The 15794-nt window shown below is 43.2% G+C and overlaps 1 protein-coding gene across 1 annotated transcript in view; it reads right to left on the reverse strand.

The window, feature by feature from the left end:
• KICS2 (KICSTOR subunit 2) overlaps positions 1–15794 on the reverse strand; it is a 71153-nt gene that overhangs the window by 19636 nt on the left and 35723 nt on the right. The window lies entirely within an intron of this gene.

Below are 15794 nucleotides of genomic sequence, written 5' to 3' on the forward strand. Positions count from 1 at the left end.
CTAATACAGGTAAGCACATTTCCCTTTGGGTATTAAGGAGGCTAGTGTAGTGTACCAAACACAAAATCCAGGTGACTGTAGAACTCGAGCATCAAATCCACATACATACACATTTATAGAGAAGGTTAATAGGGTTAAGTATAAATAAAGTTTACCCTCAATCCCACCCCTCCCCTCCCTCCAATAAGAATACACATGTACGTGTACATTAATTGATAGCTAGATGGACAGAAGGAAAAAAATAGGCGCTTTACGTTTCAATCACAAAAACAGAGCAATAACGAAAGGGGGAACAGTTTATAAAAATATAAATTATAAAAATATAAATGAAAAAATCCTACACATTTTAGAAATTAAAAAATAATTTGCATAATCTATTTTCACTGAAAAAAACTAAGATTAAAGTGACAATTTAGTTAGGTGTTGAAATGGTTTTTAAAAGTAACGTTTATAAACCAAAAAAAGAAGAAAAAAAACCTGGATTTCACCAGTTGTATAAACACATATTTAATTACATCTGTGATAAAGTGCCTCTTTTTGCGTGGTTACCTTCACATTGTTTGTGGACGGACACTGCTGGTTTTTGATCGGTCAACTGGAGCACTGCTGTCCAGTCCCCGTTTATGTACTCTGACCCCTAAAACATGGTAAAATTGGCTAACTCCTAATTACTGTACTTAACTTCCAAGTACGGGCATTGAATATGGTGCAGGAAATACACAAAAAAGCATCACCTGTGTACTTCAACACATTGTGCCATGCACAAGGCTGATATAGGAAATATGCCTTCAGGCCTACCTGTGTAGCCTTAGCCTTGCAGCTTTTAAACATGCTAGGGAAGTGGTCAAAATACACCTTTTTGATAAGAAAGCCTACTTTGAAACATTAAACAGGTCACCCCTAAGTAGGCCTTGTAGCCCACAAGGTAGGGTGCCTAGTATTTAAACAGGAATTTAATGTTGCATGTACTTTTAGTGACAAGTCCCCCAAAAGCTAGTTTCATTATGAAGTACTTTAATTGTCCCAAATGTAAAACTAAAGTTCAGAATAAAATCATAACTCTGCTACTTCTGGTTTGTGACACACTACTAGAATAATTCACACACTATTTTTAAATTTTATTGAAAATCCAAATCGGAGGTGATGTTGGATTTTTAATGAATATTTAGGAAAAGTGACCTTTATAAAGTTAACCTTTATCTACCTGAACCTGCAATAGGTTAATTAGCATTAGCCTGTTGGTAGATGGCACTGCAGGTGCTTGCCCTTGGTCAAGTGTAAATTCCTCCCAGAGCAGAAATCATGGCTTAGGAATTTGACAGGAATGCCTTGGTGTGAGGTGTGGGACATATCAGCTCAGGAAGGGAAGTTGGGGAGAGTTCAGGAACTTCATTAAACCTGAAAGGGATGAAGGTGTGGCCTGCCCGTTCATAGTTAAGAGTAAAGGGAGTCCTAGAGAAGAGCCTTTTGTTGCCTGAGCTCTATGGAGCCAGCTTGACACCAGTCCAGCTGGAAGGCGGGCAAGTCACAAAAACAATTTGGTGTAGGTTATGAAGAGGGGAGGCTGTTCATTTCCATAAACACACCCCTAGCTGGCACCCCAGCCATCTCCAAGGTAAGAAAGGTTGTGCCATCTTGGATTTTAATTAGAATGGTACACTGTGTGAAAGTTTGCAGTAAGGCAAACAGGATGTACTGTAAAAGTAGGAAGATTTTAACTTGGGAACTTTTTCCTCATTGGTTAGGGAGTGTGCATGTGACAGCCCCACCCACACAATAGTGAATCCTACTAAAGGTGGCACCTCACCCACACTTCATCTGGAACACCCTCTAAACTTGTAGATGGACTTGCTGTATGAGCAGTCTGCGGAGACCTGAAGGGCTGGACCTACTCCCACTTGTACCCATGACTAAGTAGTGCACTCTTAGGGTTGTGTGGCTACAGGGACACAACAAGTTTTAAGAGGTCTTTTTCCTGAAGTGCCCAGATGGCGTCTGCTGGAGTGAGTCCTGGCCGACAATGAGGTCCTGGTAGGCTTAGAAGGGACCAAAAGGAACAGCTCCAGAAAGTCTGAAAAGAGTACAGTTTTGGACTTCTGTTCTTGAACAGACTTCATCGGATACAGCAACAATCTTGCCCTACTGGAGGATTTTAAGCTCCATTAAAAGAAAAAGGCTAAAGTCTGAAGGTAGAAATCTTGACCAGGCGAACGTGCGAAAAGTATCTACTTGACGCAAGGACTTTGGGGACTCAAAAATTTGAATTTCTTCCAGTCAGAGCTTTTATTGCCAAAACCAACTGCTCCAGTGGGACTGTGGTCCAACAGCTATGTCTGATACAACCTGCAACCTTGCACCACTAGAGGATTTCAGAGTCTACGTCAGATGGTAAAATCTTTGACTGGGATGACCCATGTAATGTCTCTCACCCATGCTCCATCATGGTCAGTCTGAAACCACGCGCAGGTCCCAGTCAATGGTGAACAGTGGCTACCGATTGGCTCTTTACTTCTCTAAGCACTTTTGCCCTTAAATCTCTGGTTCCTGTGACTGGATTTCTATTGTATATTTTTGTTCTTTAAAAATGTCTACTTTTAAAAACTGGTTGTGGGATTATTACTTTAGGTTTTGACACTCTCTTGTTACTGCTAAACACTGTACACATTTTTGTCTACGCTGTGCCATAGCTACCAGGGGGTTGAGCCCAGGTTTAAATTATTGAAACTGTGTATTACTTTATAGGTTTGTGGTCCTGTTCCTTATGGTGGACTCACACCCATCTCAATAAATACCCAGTTTTCTAAATGCATTACATTTTCAGATATTAAAAAAAGGTTCCAAATTAATAAGTGATTCAAATTAAATAGTTTTAATAATAAGAAAGGATGGAGATAATAGAATTGTAAAAATAATATTGCACTTACCTAGTGAGGGAGTCTGACATGCTCTGTTGCTCTGCCCTCCTCCTACGAGCCATTGGCCACCCTGCTCCAACGTGCAGGCCGCAACTCAGAATTGACTAATCTGGATCTTGAGCAGCGACAGCTGCTTTTAAGGTTCCAGCGCCTATCACCCAGGCAGGGTCAGGTACTGATAGGAATTCGTGGGGCAGGAGGTGAGAAGAGGAGAGAATGGATTCTTTGACCATTACGGGTAGTGGTAGAGTGGCGGTGATAGCAATAGGCCGCAGGCCCCTTGAGCTGCACGGATGCGGGCCAGCGTTAGGCTGGCACCGCTTGTGCTCGCTCTGGTGCCTGCTTGCCTGCCGCCTCCAGATTGCTACTCACTGAGCTTGAGAGTGTAAACACCCTCTCCTACCCCCCTCCCACCTGCCTGCACTTACCTTCCTTGCCGATTCTGGTCCCTTTGCACTTTCGGCCCCCATATTTTGAAAGAGATTCGCTGCCGCCTGCGCTGACCTTCTCCAGCCAGTAATCCCAGACAAGACAATTACACACAGCTTTGCCCTCAGGCGAATGGGCTCAGAAAGTGTGCATCAAACACCCCTGGAAAAGGTAAGTGAGGAGGGTGAAAGCGACCACATATGGGCATTCACCCCACCCATGGCGCTTTTGTGGAACACGCACGTACGGCCAGCACTCCTATCTGCCTAATGAGCCCAGTTGACTGCCCCTTCAGTAGCCTATGGTAATTACAGAACAAAACGCCAAGAGCCAAACGATGTGGATAGAAGCAAGACAACATTATTTTAAACTCAACAAAGGCACCACATTTCAACACGCTCCGGCATACCACCCCCACCAGGGGATCAATTGCCCTCTCCAGGGGATTCCTTTGGGAAAACTGCGCTGTCCTCACTTCAGAATTACATATTATTCACACTTCAGAACTTCACAATTTTACCATCACTATAAAGCAATGATGTCAATATGTTTAATATGATATAAATCAGGCTACCGAGATGGGAAAGGAAGCACATAAAAGATGGCCTCCCATCAAACAGGCAGTCCACCTTACGTCAAAGGATTAAGACAAAAACACCTCACAATGCATCAGTGCAGCAACACTACTCTTGACTGTACTCCGCTTCTCATCAGGTCAACCGCGTATTCTCCCACTATCATCACAGCTGCTCTTTCTAACAACCACGCAGATCCAAGTCTAACAATGGATATTCAAACCTATCCAGCGAAAATCGGCGCAGCCTCAGAGGCTAAGGCAAAGAGCACCTACTATGTCAAATACACCAAACTTACAGATTTAAGCTCTAAAGAGCCATATATTGATCATTCTTCAACTGAGGTGAAAATTAATAGATCATAGGCTATAAAAGACATTCTTCTAATTGGTATGAGTTTACGGCAGCACTAAATGTAATGATCTCAGCCCTCACCAGACAATGCCGGATTATGGAAAAGCAGTTAACAGACACACTGGCCTTAAGCTCTCACGTGAAAAGGTTAGATAGAAAACTCCAGGGTCTGAATGCATTAATAAGTAAAGCCCAAGCAACTGTATCCCCTTCATAACCAATAATATGTTTGAACTAATTCCAAGAAAACTCCAGGGTCTGAATGCATTAATAAGTAAAGCCCAAGCAACTGTATCCCCTTCATAACCAATAATATGTTTGAACTAATTCCAAGAAATCATATCTAAAGTAGAAGAGGCCCCTGCCATCTTGACGTCTATGAGTAACATTCTTGAAGCACTGAAGTCTGCTGTGGCACCCAATAAGTCAAAGCTACTCGAGTAAAATACAGGCACTCAAACCAATGTAGTAATTACCATGATTGATATGCATTGCAAGCTTTCATAGGCATTCATCCATGCTGCCAGGAATGTAGAGGCAGGAAAAGAAAGCCCACTTGGCAAACCAACTGGAGAACCCAAAAAATCCACGACCATGCTCTCCCTTACTCCACGTGCACATCAATACAGATCCTAGTTCTGATAATGTGCAACATCGTACAGGAAATCCATCAACTGTTTCTCAGCAATGTGAGTACCCTCATATACAACAAACAAAGAAGCCGAGCAAGCCTTTTTCGGAGGATGCAAAGTCAATCCTAAAACTCAGTTCTTCACAATGAATTTCTAGCACTGGTCCCAACATTAAAGAAGTCTTTACACCATGGCTGTCCAAAAAGAATCGTCAAAGGTAAAGGACACTGAATAAAAAGAGTACTAGCATGGTGCAGTCCATCAGAATTGGGAAGAAATTATATAATTTGCTCATGAAAAAACAAGTTGTATTTACAACAAATACCAGACCATCTCCTTTGGATAATAGGGTTGGCCAGCCGACATCAGCTATTATCCATCATACCAACTGGGCTGAGCTCAAACAAGATTTCCTGACATTGCCACCCTGGCAGCTCCACATTCTTTACATCAGTCACAACACCTGCCAACAGGCAATAATCCAGGATCAACTCTGCCATCGGCCAGATCAATGCTAGGTAACCCCAGGAAAACACACACAACTAGAACTGCAGGTGTCCAGGCCCTTCCAATCAATTTCCCATTTTCAGCTCAGATGATCATTGCTGGCCTGTACAGCACTCACAAGGATACCATACAAGTAGTACCAGTTTATCCCAAGCGTGCAAACACCTGCCAAACGTAGCCATTGCCAGTAATGGGGGATAGCCCTGTTTGGTCTAATCCTGCAGTTATTTGAAAGATCAACATCAGGGGAAGAAGTAACAACGCCCCAGGACCGAACGGTTTGACCAGAGGAATCTTCACAGCAATCCCTCAATTCTGGAGGGGCGGAATGAACAGTGTTTTTGACACTGCTTTGCTAACCAAGCTGGCACCCCCTGTCCTGGCAGGGCTCATATATTGTCGCTATCCATAAAAAGGGAAGTTGGGCTGATTCATTGAACTATCATTTGATAGCCCTGCTCGATGTAGACGCTAAATCTTTTGGCTTATTAGTCCTTACAGATCTCCAGGATTGGGCTTCTCAAGCAAACGTAATTCCATGGTTCCAGAATGGATTCTGCAAAAAATACAGTCACCACAGATAACTTACCAGCACTGGCCTTCCAAATCCACTCAAAACAAGCCAATAAGCATGCTCTACATGCCTGCTTATAGACTATAAAAAAAGCTTTTGATAGCATTGATTGGTCAAGGCTGTGGCAAAAACTAAGCTCCCAGGGTCTCCTGACAAAAATACTTAATGCTATTATCACACTTTACTCAAACAATTGGGTGCAAGTTTAACTAAGTGAGGAAGGCACCTTATCTAGCAGAATTGTTATTAACAAAGGGCTAAAACAGGAACGTGTTTTATCACCTACCCTCTTCGGACAGATCACCCACTCGCACAAATCCAAAATTGTGCCCCCAAGACTTAATAATCAACCGTTATCCGTCATGTATTATGCTGATGATACAGTTCTGTTAGACTTTTCGGCAAGCCTCACTTAATATCCTGGTTGTATACTGGTTATGTACTGCAGCACCAAAGGGCTAGAAATAAACCTAGAAAAATCGAAAATAGTTACATTTACAAGGCTACCTAAGCGGCCCTCTTGGTCGTGGAAATTTGGAGACCACATCATCAACAAGACAACTGCATATAAATATCTTGGAATTTAGTTTCAGGCCTCAGGCATCTCCTGTCATCACAAGGAAGCCCTGCGAAAACGAGCAGCAGGGATTGCCACCAGGCTGTGTTATGCTGTGTCTGCTCTCACAGGCCCTTCATTACTGCCTTTATTGTGAATTATAAAAGCCAAGTTCCTGCCCTCGCTCGTATAAGGCCTGGAAGCCTTTCCTGACAAATTTGGGCACTGGCTAAATTAGCACCAACCAATCAAAGTTATACCAACAAATCTTCTGGCTTCTTAATTCCTCCAGGGAATGTCAGATTCTATTAGAATTCGGCCTCACAGACCAAATATTGGCACAGAGGGTCAATCTATTAAAATTGTGGTTCAAACTAAGATAAGCAAATGCTGGCACTTTCAAATTCCATCTAGGCCAACTAACGTTCAAATTATCTTCATCACCTTGGCATGAGGCGACTTGGACGATTCTGACCGAACTACAAGTGACCTCCCCTTGGTCTCTGAAGATCTCATATGACTCATTTAGAAGCCTTCTACGCAAGGCCATAAAAATAAAAAATAAATCAGTAAAATATAATATTTCCATTCTAAAATCCAAGACTCACAACGGATTTGTAGTAGTCACCTATGGTGAGTGGACTCGGCAACTTTGTCTGCCACTCCCTTTATAAAAATCCTATAAATTAAGGTTTTTAAGATTGAGAAGGAGTATATTTGATGGGGAGAGGAAATAGCCCAAAGATGGAAATTTACATGGGCTGGGGAATCCTGCTGCTTATGCCCTTACCTGAAGGAATCACTGGCCCACGAATTGTGCTCCTGCCCCGGAATTGCATGCATCCCATATTTCCACAACAGTAATGTTTGTATTTTTTTTTTAACTGTTTTCTTACTAAGCAACTATACCGATTGACATGTATTTTCTTTACTAACACCCCAACATTCCCATTGTGACTTTGTACTATATCTGCTTTATTTTTGTGCTGATTTAGCTTCGGCATTTAAGAGAAAGTATGTACCCTCAAATGATTTTTACACAAGTTCTTGGAACTTTCTGCTTTTACCTTTGTATCATTCTCGCTATCAGAAATCATGTATTTAACTCATTATATTTATTTGTAACTATAATAGATGTCCCTCTTTTCGGACCTGGGTCTTTACATTATGAACAATTTTTTATTTTATTTATTGCATAGTCTTTTCATTGAAATGTAGTTTTTACTTGCTATGACCATTTTATGTGTTCCTTTGTACACAGCTCAACCAAACTCTATTTAAATTATCTCATTTCCAGACCATTACAACTTTACCCCTTTTTATAATACCCTATTCAAGTCAATTTGGGTTACTACCAGTATCTTGGCTCTGCTATTTTTATTTTTGGAAATGCAAGTCCCTCTTCTATTCCATTGAACCACTTTCAACATGGTGCCTTGTTTTTCTCACGCTTTAATCTTTCCCACTACAGAGCACGGTTACATTTGGTCATTCTATTTCCCGGGATCTATTCTGCAGCATATGCTCACCATGCCACTTAACACTTGCACAAAATGTTGCAGTGCTAAATTTTGGTTGAGTGCGACTTCATTTTGGGATTAGATTGCATCACTTCCAATTTTCTGTCCTTTTTTTTTTCACATATACCAACTGCATTAACTATCAGTTTTTGGGGCACCCCCTTTTATTTACATCTATCACAAAGTTATGGGTTATATAATTGGGGTCCGACTTTTGTTTTAATACAGCTATGACAACTATATCATACCTCTGTTTTCAAACTATTATAAGTACAGTCTTTTCCTCGAACTCACTAGTTAATGTTAACTTTTAGCATACTGCAGTTTTCTATATTACATTCTTTTTTTTGCTAATTCTGGGACTATTTTCTGCTTTGCACCTCATCCCATAACGTTGACGACCTTTATATTCCTTTGGCTAATAGGTATTTATTGTTCTGACTAGAAGCTTGACTTTAAAATAAGTCGCAGTAGTAATTCATAGTGCTTGAGTTCATCAAATTTGGACAGTCAAGCATTCCTACTTTTGTCTAGATAGAAGGACTTGGGGCCCAATTTTACATGATGTTCATTGTTTTGATGAACACATTCCTTGTATCTGCAGGGGTCCTTTTAACTTGGACGGCTTGTTCATAATTAGATTCTTTTTGGTTATGAACCAAGAACCCCTAGGACCCAATTCAACTTCCTTCCCCTTTAATGTAGAGATCAAGAAAGTCAGTTGTCATTAAACTGCTTCCTTACCTTGTTGAATGCTGTATGTACCATCTAACTCGTTACTATGTTTATGCTTTTGCCATTTGTATGATCTGGGCACAAACCTAATGTCACGGTTTTCTCCTTCCCTCCTCCCTTACTCCCCTACACTGGGTTTCCACTATCAGAATTTCCTGATTCAGTTTCATGTATGAGAATGGCTACTTTAGGAATTTCAAATATGTGGACAACATCTATCAAATCCATCGGGTATAGCATGGTATTTACATTGGTCACCCCATCATTTCTATGTCTGCTCACATATCCTGAGCAGGCATCTGGGGTAGTAATTTTCTACAACACTCCGTTATCACCCCCAGTGCTGGTTGCTTGAAAAAACACTTGGTGTAAATAACTTTCTTTTTAGATAATATTCTCCTGTTTTCAATTGAGATTTTTCTTTTTATGAGAGGGTCAACATAAAACTGAAGTAATCACGTTTTTTATTGACGGGTGTTCTTACCATCTAGATACACATCCGTGTATTCAAATCTTTCTCCTTGCCTCCCCTTTTCCCTTTCCTATCAACATTCCCATATACCCTTCTCTTTTCAGACGTATACACGAAATCTAGGTACGTTTTTAACATCTTCACACTCCCATCTTTTATAATGTTTACTTACTGCTGTTCATACAACATAAAAAAACACAAAGACATAATGACCGTTTATGTTATATTGCAGCCTTGATAAAGTCTGCCCGGGAGTACCTGGTACTTGGCTACTTGAAAACGGCCTTGAAATTTCTCTTACACTAGGTTGTTCATTAGGCCTCTGCAACAAGTCCTTGGAAGACTGTTCAATTTGGATTATGGACTTTAATTTCTAGTCAGATTGCTTGTTGATTATATTGCTATTCAAGTATCATGTGCACCAACACTGCTATATCCTGCCATTTCGAAACTTGGATTATAGTAAAGCAAAGAGGAAGTGCTGCAAAAGGAGGTAGGGTGTAACAAGAAAATAGTTTGTACTGGGTGGTAGATTTTCTCCAGTCACTGGCTTGTTAACAGGATAAATCTGGCATCTCAACCACCATCTCCTCTGAACAATCCAGGACTTGGAAAACTGCATCTGAAAAAGAAGGCCCTGCTGGAAAAAAAAAACTGACTTCTGACTGCTGCTGGAAGAAGAGGACTCACAATGACGGACCCCTCCTGGCACCCAGTTACTAGAACTTTTCTCCAAGGTCGAGTGGTTGACCTTCAGTTTACCTGCTTCAAGGACATGCTGTGCCATAGCTACCGGGGATTGAGCAAAAATTATCTCAGAACCGTAACCTGACCTACAACATGGGATGAGTTGGCAGGTGTGCCCGATCCAAAATTGGCAGTATGATTAGCCAGTTAAAGGTTGTAATTAAAAGAGGATATGTATTTTTTAAAAGAAAAAAAGATGCTCCTTATTATGAATGCCTCAACTGCTATTCGACTTTCACATTAATAAATCTTTCCATATAGCCTATTTTTATAAGCATATTTCTTAACGTAAACGGGGAGCGGCATAAAAACAGAAAATCTGGAAATAAAATCTATAAATATGCTATAATTTAAAATGAGCAAAATAGGTTTCTTTTTTTTGTTAATAAGTAAAGGTATGATGATAACTGTCCAGTGTTAAAGTCTTATTCATAATTACCGCGGGTAAAACAATTGCACATCAACTGCATAATTATGAAACTCCACCCCTTGAATTGCTAAATACACAGACCTTTAAGAGGTGGTGGATAACAAGAAACACTGTTGATCTCTGCATGTTAAACTAGCAATTGGAGATTGAACCATACCTACACTCAATTTGAATGTTCTGTTGAAAATTATCAAATCATCTTAGGGCTTCATCCAAGTCCCTCGCTCTCTGTAGCATCAGAACGATCAATAGTATAAAATGCAGCAAGCATGTAAAGAAGCACCGCCAGTGATGGTCTATCCTGATCTGCCTCAGTCATTATTAGTCTCCGACATAAAACTGAGCAGTAGATTTCCCCTTTAAGGACGAAATGTACAGAGGGGTTCTTTAAACATCCCAGTTGTTCCAAATGCTTTTCCAAACGAAACGTCTTTGCTTAAATGGGCACTTAGCTTGTTGGTCTAGAACGTCCAACAAAGCTTGTTCAGACGGAGCGATATCCATGATTTTTTTTTTTTTTTTAATATGACCTGGAAGTTTCAGTGCCAGCTACCAAATTGTTAATACTGCATTTTCAATAGTAACCTAAGATGTAACTATGCCCCACCTGTATCCCAGAGGTTAACAAAAGTATTCTACATCTCAGCATCAATTTGTTCCACAGTTAAATAAAGGATTAAAAGGCATGCACAAAGAAAGAAAAATCACCTGCAACTCAGTATGTGGGATAGCGGAACAACTGATCAAACAGCAACTTTCTGGGACCACAGCACTTAGAAATGTAACATGGAAACAGATCAGTGTTAAGGAATTATATTATATATGTTGTATTTGTCGGAGTCATTTAACATCAACAAGAAATAAGTGATTAAGTTAGGGCCTAGCACTATAAATAACAGTTCTTAAAACACATTTTAGAATTCCTGGCACTTGCAGGTAACAATTTAAGGGCACAGTAAAAACTGTTTTTGTTTTGATGTTGCATGGTGTTGAAAAACAAACCTTTCCCTACCTGATGTCTGTAATAAAAACTCGAATAAATTACCCACGCAAAAAAATAACAAGCATAGCCAATAGGTCTCACCTTTGGGACCATAAGTGTTTAGTTATCCAGCACAATATCCTTGGTGCAACAACATCAAGTGTTGCATGGCTAAACACTTATAAGGTCCCAAAGGCGAGATCTATTGGCTATGCCAATGCTTGTTATTTTTTTGCGTGGGTGATGTATTCGAGTTTATTACAGACATCAGGTAGGGAAAGGTTTGTTTTTCAACACCATGCAACATCAAAACAAAAACAGTTTCTTTTAGATTAACACAGGACCTCACTTATGAGAAATGGCAGGGGGGTCACAAGATTATTAGCAGGAAATCAGATGTTACTTCCACAAAAAAAGAGTGATGCATGGCTTAAGTAACTGTACTCGTATTAAATATTACTAACTCTTCGTGCAAACATGAGCCCTTTTATCTTTCTAACCTCAGAGGCTTATCAGCTGGTAAAAAAATATATACGCACATTTGGTGACGATTCAAAGTGATGTTAACTGACTGCATTTTACATAAGAAAAATGAACGTTTTCTCCGTAAAATGACGTTTAAAAATGTGAAATTTCTTCATTTAAATGTGTTCTGGAATCCTTCAAACGAACAAGTTACTTACCTTCGGTAACGCTTTTTCTGGTGGATACAGTATCTGCCTGTGGATTCCTCACCTTGTGAATATCCCCTGCGCCAGCATTCCACGGAACTTTTCTTCCCCAGCATTCCACGTCGACGTGGGCGACGTCACAATACATCGGCTCCGCACGCGACTCCGTGCGACGTCATCGGAGCCATAAGAAGCCCACGTCGGCGTGATGACGTCAGTTCCACCCATTTTTTCCGTGCCTTCGAGGCGAACAGGTGAACCAACGACAATCCCAAGTATACACAGTATATAGAAAAACCAATACATATACATAGCATACAAAACAAAGGAATGCTAATCAAACAAGCATTACCTACAAATGTACAAGAGAAAATATAAGCATTTCAAACAAGACCAATTTCATGGTATACAAAAGGTGGACAACGGGGAGGCGGGTGGGTTGGTGAGGAATCCACAGGCAGATACTGTATCCACCAGAAAAAGCGTTACCGAAGGTAAGTAACTTGTTCTTCTGATGGATACATCTGCCAGTGGATTCCTCACCTTGTGAATAGATTCCCACAGCAGTCCCCACTCCCGGAGGAGGGTGTCCACCTTCCTATACCAGAAAGTCTTGCAAGACAGAGCGCGCGAAGTGGCCCTCCCTCCTCATCTCAGAGTCCAAGCAATAATGCTTTGCGAAAGTATGGAGGGAGGCCCAAGTCGCGGCCTTACAAATATCTGCCACAGGAACACCCCGGGCCAGAGCAGATGTTGAAGACTTAGCTCTAGTAGAGTGAGCACGAATACCCTCAGGAGGAGTCTTACCAGCCAAGGCGTAGCAGATCTTGATGGTCAGTATAATCCACCTTGACAGCGTGCGCTTGTGCACCGCTCTACCTTTAGAACGACCAACGTAGCCAATAAAAAGCTGGTCATCAACACGAAAGTCCTTGGTCCTGTCCAAATAAAAACTCATAGCCCTCTTCGGGTCAAGGCGATGGAGTCTTTCTTCTTCTTTGGAAGGATGAGGGGGTGGATAAAAAACAGGGAGGGTAATAGACTGCCCCAAATGGAAAGGAGTAACAACTTTTGGCAGGAAAGCAGCCCTGGTCCTGAGAACCATCCTTTCAGCATGTAAGGTAAGAAAAGGAGGTTTGGAACTAAGAGCTTGAAGCTCACTTACCCTCCTTGCCGAGGTTATGGCTACAAGAAAGACCACCTTAAAGGACAACAGCCTCAAAGGACAATTATGAAGAGGCTCAAATGGGGACCCCATTAAAAAGGTTAAGACAAGATTAAGGTCCCACTGAGGCATTACAAATGGAGTGGGAGGAAACATGTTTGTAAGACCCTTGATGAACCTCAGAACAACCGGAGATTTAAATAACGAAGGTTGATCTGGAAGGCACAGAAATGCCGACAAGGCCGAAAGGTAGCCCTTAACCGTGGCCACCGCACAGCCCTGCTGAGCCAAGGAAAGAGCAAACTGAAGCACATCAGAAAGATGAGCCTCTAAAGGGTCAATGGACCTCTCTCCACACCACTTTACAAACTTAGACCACCTGTAGGAGTATATGGACTTGGTGGAGTGTCGCCTGGCCGATAAAATAACGTCCACCACATCAGGTGGGAGAGAGAAGGAACTCAGGTTGCCCCGTTCAATCTCCAGGCATGAAGGTGTAAGCTCTGGAGGTGGGGGTGTAGAACCTGCCCCTCCGACTGCGAGAGGAGGTCTGCCCTCAGAGGGAGACGGAGCGGAGGGCACGAGGAGAGGTGGAGAAGATCTGTGTACCACACCCTTCTTGGCCAGTCCGGGGCGACCAATATGACTTGGGCCCGGTCTTGGCGAATCTTCCTCAGAACCCGAGGAATCAAGGGTATGGGAGGAAACGCGTAAAGGAGTCGTGAGCTCCAACTCAACTGAAACGCGTCCCCCAACGCCCCCTGCATCGGATACTGGAGACTGCAGAATGACGGGCAGTGCGCGTTTTCTCGGGTGGCAAACAGGTCCACCCAAGGAGTCCCCCACGTCCGAAAGACGTGACGAACCACCTCCGGATGGAGCCTCCACTCGTGGTCGGCGGAGAACTGCCGACTGAGACTGTCCGCACGCACGTTCAGCACCCCGGCCAGATGATTTGCCATCAGACAAATCCGATGGTCCTGAGCCCAGGACCACAGCCGCAGGGCCTCTCTGCAGAGACAAAGAGACCCTACCCCTCCCTGTTTGTTTATATACCACATCGCGGTCGTGTTGTCCGTCAGGACTTGAACTGACTGACCGCGAAGGGAAGGGAGAAAGGCCTTGAGTGCCAAACGAATCGCCCGCAATTCCAGAAGGTTGATATGAAACAACCTCTCCTCTGGAGACCAAAGACCCTTGATCTCCAGATCCCCCAGATGAGCCCCCCACCCTAGGGTGGAGGCATCCGTTATCACTGTGGCCACCGATGGAGGTAGATGGAAAGGCTTTCCTTGGGACAGATTGCCCTCCACGCTCCACCAAGACAGATCCGCTGCAGCTTCTCCGGAGATCTTGATCGACTCCCCGAGATCCCCGTTGTGCTGATACCACTGCTTGCGGAGGCACCACTGGAGCGCCCTCATGTGCCAGCGTGCATGGTTGACCAACAGAATGCAGGAAGCGAATAGACCGAGCAGGCGAAGGACCCTCAGAACTGGAACAACCGCTCCACTGTGGAATAAAGGGACCATCTCCTGAATGTCGAGAATCCTTTGAGGAGGAGGGAATGCTCGACACACAGTAGTGTCCAGTACTGCCCCTATAAACAGGTTGCGTTGAGAGGGCACCAGGTGAGACTTGGGCACATTGATCGAAAAACCCAAGTCGAATAACAGCTGAGTTGTCACCTGCAGATGACGCTGCACCATCTCTGGGGACTCTGCCTTCAGAAGCCAGTCGTCCAGGTAGGGGAAAACCGGAATCCCCGACCTCCTGAGATGAGCAGCCACCACTGCCATCACCTTTGTGAAGACTCGAGGTGCAGTAGTAAGACCAAACGGGAGGACCGCAAACTGATAATGCTGCGACCCAACCGTAAAACGGAGATACTTCCTGTGCGACTTCAGGATTGGGACATGGAAGTACGCGTCCTGCAAGTCGAGCGACACCATCCAGTCTCCTTGCTGCAACGCTTGAAGAACCTGCGCAAGGGTCAGCATCTTGAACTTCTCCTGTTTCAGGTAAAAATTCAAGATTCTGAGGTCCAGAATCGGACGCAATCTGCCGTCCTTCTTGGGGATCAGGAAATACCGGGAGTAGCATCCCTGACCCCTTTCCTGCTCCGGAACCACCTCTATTGCGCCCTTCTGAAACAAAGCTTGAACTTCTTTCTGCAGGAGAAGCAGGTGGTCCTCCGAGCAATAACCTTGGCAAGGAGGGTAAGGGGGAGGAAACTCCCGAAAGGGAAGGGCGTACCCAGTCTCTACGAGGTTCAAAACCCAAAGGTCGGTTGTAACAGATTTCCAACCCCGTAGAAAGTAGGACACCCGACCCCCCACAGGTCTTACATGATCCGGGATGGGGGATCTAGGGCTGCTTCCCTGAAGCCTCATTTGGAGCAGAGGAGGAGGAGGAAGAAGAGGGGTTACGACCAGAACCTCTCCGACCCCTTTGCTTCCCTCTATAGGAACGATAGAGGGGATTTTGCTGCTGTTGTTGCTGCTGTTGTTGTGGCTGTCGGAAGGAGCGA

The sequence above is a fragment of the Triturus cristatus genome, chromosome 4_1, assembly GCF_964204655.1.
Source record: "Triturus cristatus chromosome 4_1, aTriCri1.1, whole genome shotgun sequence".
Lineage (NCBI taxonomy): Eukaryota > Metazoa > Chordata > Amphibia > Caudata > Salamandridae > Triturus > Triturus cristatus.